The sequence below is a fragment of the Bison bison genome, unplaced genomic scaffold (genome assembly GCF_000754665.1).
Source record: "Bison bison bison isolate TAMUID 2011002044 unplaced genomic scaffold, Bison_UMD1.0 scf7180017864482, whole genome shotgun sequence".
Lineage (NCBI taxonomy): Eukaryota > Metazoa > Chordata > Mammalia > Artiodactyla > Bovidae > Bison > Bison bison.
The window spans coordinates 3,488,010-3,494,617 of NW_011495042.1; the positions used below are offsets into that span (position 1 = coordinate 3,488,010).

A 6,608-nucleotide genomic window follows, 5' to 3' on the forward strand; every position below is an offset into this window, starting at 1 on the left:
AGAGCAGGAGGGTGGTACCCAAGCCCCTCCGTGTCACCTGGCCTGAAGCCGGCCTAGCACTTCTTCCCTTTGATCACCTGAGCCCTCTAGAAGCCCAGCCAGGGCTCCAACACCAAACCCAGCCAGAGGCTGTTAATCACCTGAGCCCCAGGTGGGGACAGAGAAGTGTGTGCTGCCCTTTGCCTGTGTCAGGACTGCCCCTTCATTCAGCCAGGCCAAGCTGCTTGAACGGCAGGCAGAGCATGCCTGCCATGATGAAAGCAACTGCAAAGAGCCCCTGCAAGTCCCCCCCGGCCCCCAGCAAGAACATCAGATGCTCAGCTGCTGCTCTGTGGCATCCCCGGCGCCAGCTCCCCAAGTGAGCCCAGGACCGGGGTGGGCTGGGGGGGTGCACTTGGTGCCACCCATTCTCTGGAAGGTGGTGGGAAAGGGCATGGTACTTGAGGAAATGCTGGGAAGCCCCATGTGGACCCCAAGATAGGGCTTCCCGGGAAATGTGCCTTTGTGAGCCTTACGAACATCCAACATCTTTACTCTGAGCTCACCTGAGGGCCTCCAGAGCAGAGGTAGGGATGGAATGAGCGGGGGGCCGGCTAATAGCGGAGGCAGGGTTGCCTGGCACGGACCGTAGGTGTGAATGCAAGCTGTGATATTTCAGCACAGACTTGGATTCAGTCATAAACAGGAGAAAAAAAGAAACTCCACGAAATGTGGTTCCAGTGATAATCTCATCAATAAACAGTCACGGCTAAGAGTTAGTGATATGCCAGGGGGCTGTGCTGTGTGCCTTCCTGATAGAACTTGTCTCGTTTCCACAAAACCTCGTGAGCTCCATAGTGGAATGGTCCCTGGACCGATGAGGAAACTGAGACGGAGAGAGGTGAAGGCACCAGCTGCAAGACCACTGGGCTAGGAGCTGGCCCGGGAGCCCAGGTGCAGCCACGTGGTACTGACGCCCCTGCCACGGAGAAGGCCCTGACCCTGACTGCGTGGCCAGGACCATGACACCCTGTTTAAGGAGCTGCCCGTTAGGAAGCACCTTGCAGTTCATCCCATCAATTGAGCTTTGCCCCAGCTCAGGAAGCTGGTAGTGTGATCGCTGCTCTTTGCTAGCTGGGGAGGTTGAGGTACAGAGAGATGAATTTGTACCCAAGGTCCCTTGGCTGCTAAGTGGCAGAACTGGGGTTCATGCCCAGGTGCCCCCGTAATATACAGCATATTTGTGAACTGTGCTTTAGATTCACTTAAAGCTGGTGTTGATATCGTGCACCCAGCCACATTGCCCTGACTCTCAGGTGCTCCCCCCAACCCCAACTTGCCACCACCTTCTTGCTGCTCTGGAAGTCCCCTGGAGCAGCTGAGGAAGCCATCAGCTCTGTTTACCGTGATCTGACATGACACCAAAGTGGCATGCGATTTGATGCGAGCTGCCTGCAGCGAATGGCCTTCTATTTTTACCTTTCTTACAAATTGGAAATTACAAGGAGGCCAGGTCTTGCGGAGCGATTGGCTGGAGCCCTGTGCAGGCAGGGGGTTGTGCAGCTAGGTGGAACCGGCCACATTAGGGTGCCAGGGGCCCTCCTGGCTGCAGAAGGGGGTCCCCAGCTTCTGGGGCCTGATGGCATTGTGGCAGGCAGGCCGGGCTGGAGGGTGCACGAGTTAGTGGCTGCTTCGGACAGTGATCTGCAGCTCTGCCCACCTGTCAGCTGCATGGTGTCTGCAAGATCGGTGTCGCCTGCCAGCTCTGGAGACAACTGCGTTCTGGCCAGAGGGACATTCAAGGTCAGAGATGCCCCGAAAGACACTGACAGCAGGTTGCTTTCATGGCCTTATTGTTTGGTGAGGAGGTTCTGTGCAGGGAGAAGGCAGCGGCCACAAGGAGGGTGAACAGTGACATTTGGTGTCAGTATTGCGGTCTTCTGGAACTTAGTCCTGAGAGCAGTTCATCAGTCAGTCATCAGAACACTTCACAGTGTACAAAAGAAAAAAAAAAAAAAACTCTCTTGTAGTTGTTCTTTCTCTTGCTCCTGTCTGAACTATTCCAGGGGAAGAAAATATGGTCCCTGACAGAGTCCTCTGTCCAACAAAAAGAGTCATTTTCTGTAAGTGACGTCTCAGAAAGCCCTTATCGGAATGACCTTGACTCAAATGCAGCCTCTTTGCACACATGTGAAATACGCACACACTTAATGCTTACACAGACGTGCATGATGTGCTTTCTGTTGAAGTTTGCACTAGCTGGGAGCTCCAGGTGAAAGTAATATTATTATCGTTTCCATTGGTATCTATCTCCACTTTTTGGATGGGGAAACAGGGGCTCAGCAAGCCCTGCACAGCCTCAGCCTGACGTCTGGTTTCCCAGTTGAGGGGAGTCACCTTTCCTAAGCCCAAATCCCAGTTCATCAGGGAGCCCCTTGGAAGGAACCTTTGTGGGAGGCAGGTCACAGCACTGGCGTCGAGCCTGCCAGACAGCGTGGAAAGGCACAGTTGAGGTTTTGGAGGAAAGGGCCGCAGATCCTGTTCTTGCCTGCCCTGAGCTCTGGCCCGCCGCTGACATGTCGTCCATTGTATCCAGTTGGGGTCTGAAGTGGACTTGTTTGGCTGGGGCGCCTGAGCAGTGGCAGTGCCTGGGGACAAGAAGGATGCTTGCTCTCAGGTGCACGAGCACACCAGTGCTCATCTACACGGATTTGAGCTCCAGGGGCCCCGTGAGATCATCCGGAAGGATCTGAGGGCCTTGGTAGCCTGGAAAGTTGTGGGCAGGTGTTTGCATGTGAGCCTCAGGGTGATTTGGGACCTGCCGTGTGGCTCAGAGTTATGCCCGACCAAGAGGGAAGGGAAGGGGTGGGTAGGGGATGGAAACCACTTGCCCTGGACACTACCCACTTCCTTCTTCCCTCGGACTGCTGCCCACGCTGAAGGTTGTGGAATAGGATGAGGTCTGGGGGAGGCCGGGGGAACTTGAGGGTTTGACATGTCCCCTGGCCGCGTGGCCAGCCCAACCCTGACCAGTGAGGCTGGAGCACCTCCCAGGCATCGACTGTGGCCCGCCGGAGGTGGTGAGAACAGTGCCAGGGGACCACGGTGCCGTCCCCATTGGCCGGAGGACGACCCCAAGGTCGATGGAGGTGGGGTTGCTACTCCCTAGTTATACTGCAGAGTTCAAGCCCAGGTCTTGCTGGTGCCAGCCCACTGTGCCTTCCCATGCCATCTGCTGCCTCTGGGGAGCACCCAGGTGGGATCGTCGTGGGGGGAGCCAGCACAAAAGTGACCGCGGCCAGAGGCAGCCGCTTCCCACGTGCTGTGTGCTCCCCATCCTGCGTCCGGCCCTCGTGGCCACCTGAGCCTCGTGCCTCTTAGCGCTCCTGTTGGCTGTCTCCAGAGCTTGTGGTCAGGGACCCACCTATGGTTTTTGTACGTGGGCTTGGGGGTGGGGAAGAAGTAGTCTTCCTGAAGGAATCTGAATGCACTTGCTGTATTGCACGGACACTCTTTTAACAGATTGGCTCTGCACCGTGTCACCAATTCATCAGATGCATCGGACCCCCAGTTTTGAGCTCTGCCTTTTGATGCAGGCACCAAGCCCAGTATTTTATAAACCATGTTCTGGGGTCTTCAGTAGGTGACCGAGCCCAGGCGCTTTCCTGGTTGCCCAGGTTGCTCCATCCTGCTGACGGAGACCCAAGGCCTGGGCTTGTAGACCCCAGGAAGTGGTGGGGAGCGCCACCTCCCATGTGGGCTGCCTGGGAGCCTGAGGAATGGTGGGCTGGGTCCTTACCCAATCAGGTCCTTCCCCTTTCTCTGTCCATAAAGCCAAAGGCTTTGGACTGGACGCGTCGATCGGCCGCTCCGTGCGCCCAGTGCCAGCTCTCCGAGCGGGGAAAGGCAGGCTGCATGCCCCACTTCCTCCTCCATTTCCCCCATGACAGCCTCCCCGAGACTAATGACGGAATATAAGGGCCCTTTCTCCAAACGGCAGAGAGTGCCAGTAATGACAGAGCAGATGCAGCACTGTTAATTATGCCGCGGGCATTAAATGGAAACGCCAGCCCCAGAGGAGTTAAATAGCGCCTCTGGGCTGGCAGCGGCTGTGCCCGAAAGCAGTGCCATCAGCCTGTGCCAAGGCAGAGCCGCCGCCTCCCCAGCCCTGGAGCCAGCCGGGAGTCACAAAGCCCCCCTCCCCAGCATGGGGTCCGCAGCAGCTCCTTGGAGCTGAGACGTTGGTGGCTGCTCTGGGAGATTTTCTTTAGAGACCTTTGGGGAGGAGGGTGGTCAGAGGCCGATGTGGGCCAATAACGGGACCAAATAAAGCTTTGAGCACGTACTGTGTGCTAGGCCCTACTGTGGGTCATGCAGATAAGCCAAGAGCAGAAATGCCGTCTTCTGAGGTCTGCGGTGCCCCACATAGTCGGGGACGCAGAGCAAGTACTTAGTTCTTGCTTTTGCTTGTTTCTGTGACTGCTTGAGGGGGAGCCAGAGGCTGCACAGGTGGGGGCCGGAGCTGGCCCGTCATGGGCTGAATGGGGTAGAAGGGCAAGGCAGGGGGACTGGCTTGCTTCCTGGGCACCGCCAGCCTAGCCTTTCCAGGAGCTGAGCTTCTTTCTTGCTGGTGCTCATGGGCTCCTTTGCCTCAGTTTGTACATCTGCAAATTGGGTTTGAGGTTTCTTCCCACGTGGCTCAGTGGTGAAGAACCCACCTGCCAATTCAGGAGACATGGGTTCAATCCCTGGCTTGGGAAAGTCCTCTGGAGGAGGGCATGGCAACCCACTCCAATAATCTTGCCTGGAAAACCCCATGGATAGAGGAGCCTGGTGAGCTACAGTCCATGGAGTCCCAGAAGAGTTGGACATGACTTAGAGACTAAACAGCAACACATCGGGCACAGTGAGGGCTGTGATGACTGCAGGCAAGCCTGTCTCTGCATGAACCCTAGCCCTGACTGTGGCAGGTCAAGAGATTGCAGAAATGTCTGAAAAGTGGCATTGCAGAGGCAGTAGGAGAGGGTCTGATCACCAAAGGCCGCTTCTGATTCTTCCTGTGGATTGAAAGTGTCACTCGAACCTTCAGACCTCCCCAGTCACTCTGGTTCCCTGCCTCCTGCTTCTTGGACCTTGAAATCAGTCTCTGAGGTTATTCTAGGCCAGGGAAAGTCATAAAAGCCACCAATTTCAGATACCTCTGTTATAGGTGGGTAAACTGAGGCCTAAAGCGGCGGGGTCCGAGGCCCACAGGTGCTAGGACCCGGAGCTCCTAACCCCTAACCCACTGCTCCTTCCCCTGCCCCAAGCCCAGCGCCGCTGTTGAAAAATTATTAAATAGAGTTGGTGGAAGGACTCTGGTTGCCATGACAACGCAGCCTGTGTCCTCGGGAGATAATGGCGTTGCACAAGGCAGAATGATGTGTGTTGAATGCTGATTCGGGAGCCGCTCGAGCGAGTGATGGAGTGAGTGGAGGGGACCGTGTCTAGGGCTCAAGCTTCCCCAGAAAAGAGGCTGGGGGTGGGGAGTGGGGATAGCTGCAGGGAAACTGGCTTTGTCTGGAAGCATCCTTGAGGCAGCCTTGCAGGACGGGGTAATTTCCTTCATTTGTGGAGGTGCAGAGTGAGGTGCAGAGGGGTGAAATGACTTCACCAGGTCACACACCTGTGCATGAGATGGAGCTGGGCTTCAAAACTCCGGTGCCTGCAGGGAGTCTGGGCTACGGAAGCCCTGGGAGGGGTACAGCCAAGGGGAGGGCAGTGGGTGAGCTGGGGACACTGTACTCGGAGTACCCAGACCTCTCTAGAGACTGTTGAGGAGACTCTGAAACACGGAGCTTCTGATGGGCTGGGAGCAACAATTCTAGCCCAAGAGGAATGGGAAACAGTAAGTCCAAAGCCCCCCCTCACGCTTCCTAGCTGCGTGACCCTGAACAAGTCACCTTACCTCTCTGAGCCTCAGTGTCCTCACCTGCAAAATGGGGATACGAACAGATCAACCTCACACGATTGTTATGAGACCAAATAGGGTGGGTAGGCAGAGCACCAGGCCCCACTGCTGAGCATCAGCCAAAGGGAAGAGGCTAGACAGGTATGTTCCCAACCATATATGGGCTTGTAAGATACGGTGTAGAAAGAGTACGTGTAGATGGTAGGAAGAGTGAAATTGGCCAAAACGAGTAGAAAAGCAGTAAATAACGGGGATCTTCATTGCAGGCTTAGTGAATGTCACCAGGACAAACCCACAGCTTCCATCATTAAAAACACGCATAAGTACTCTGTGTTTGGAGGGCATGATCGGTGTATACCTTGCTGTAAACGTACCGAGCCCGAAAACCTGGGCACACACCAGGCTGGGGGAGTCGTGTCTGTTGTGTGCCGCTCTCCAGGTGAGCCCGTGGAAAATAAACACTCACCCACGCTCTTCATCTCTCCATCCCGAACAGCTGGGGCAGTATACTCCCTTCCCTACTTGGGGGTCGGGGAGCATGGGGTTAACGCCCCGAGGAACCCCAAAGTACATCATTTGCATGCTGGCAAAGAGGGGAGGCGAGCTGGCAGACAGCCCCACTCCATTTAGGAAGCAGAAAGAGGGTGCTGGCCTTGGGGTTTGGCTGCATGAAATTCTT

At 55.9% G+C, this 6,608-nt stretch overlaps 1 protein-coding gene across 1 annotated transcript in view; it reads left to right on the forward strand.

Moving 5' to 3' along the window:
- Nucleotides 1–417: 417 nt before the first annotated feature.
- SLC6A1 (solute carrier family 6 (neurotransmitter transporter), member 1) overlaps nt 418–6,608 on the forward strand; it is a 37,421-nt gene continuing 31,230 nt past the window's right edge. Inside the window, exon 1 of the mRNA XM_010862430.1 lies at nt 418–2,102. The gene's annotated coding sequence lies outside the window, so the exon portion shown is untranslated. The remainder of the gene's footprint in view (nt 2,103–6,608) is intronic.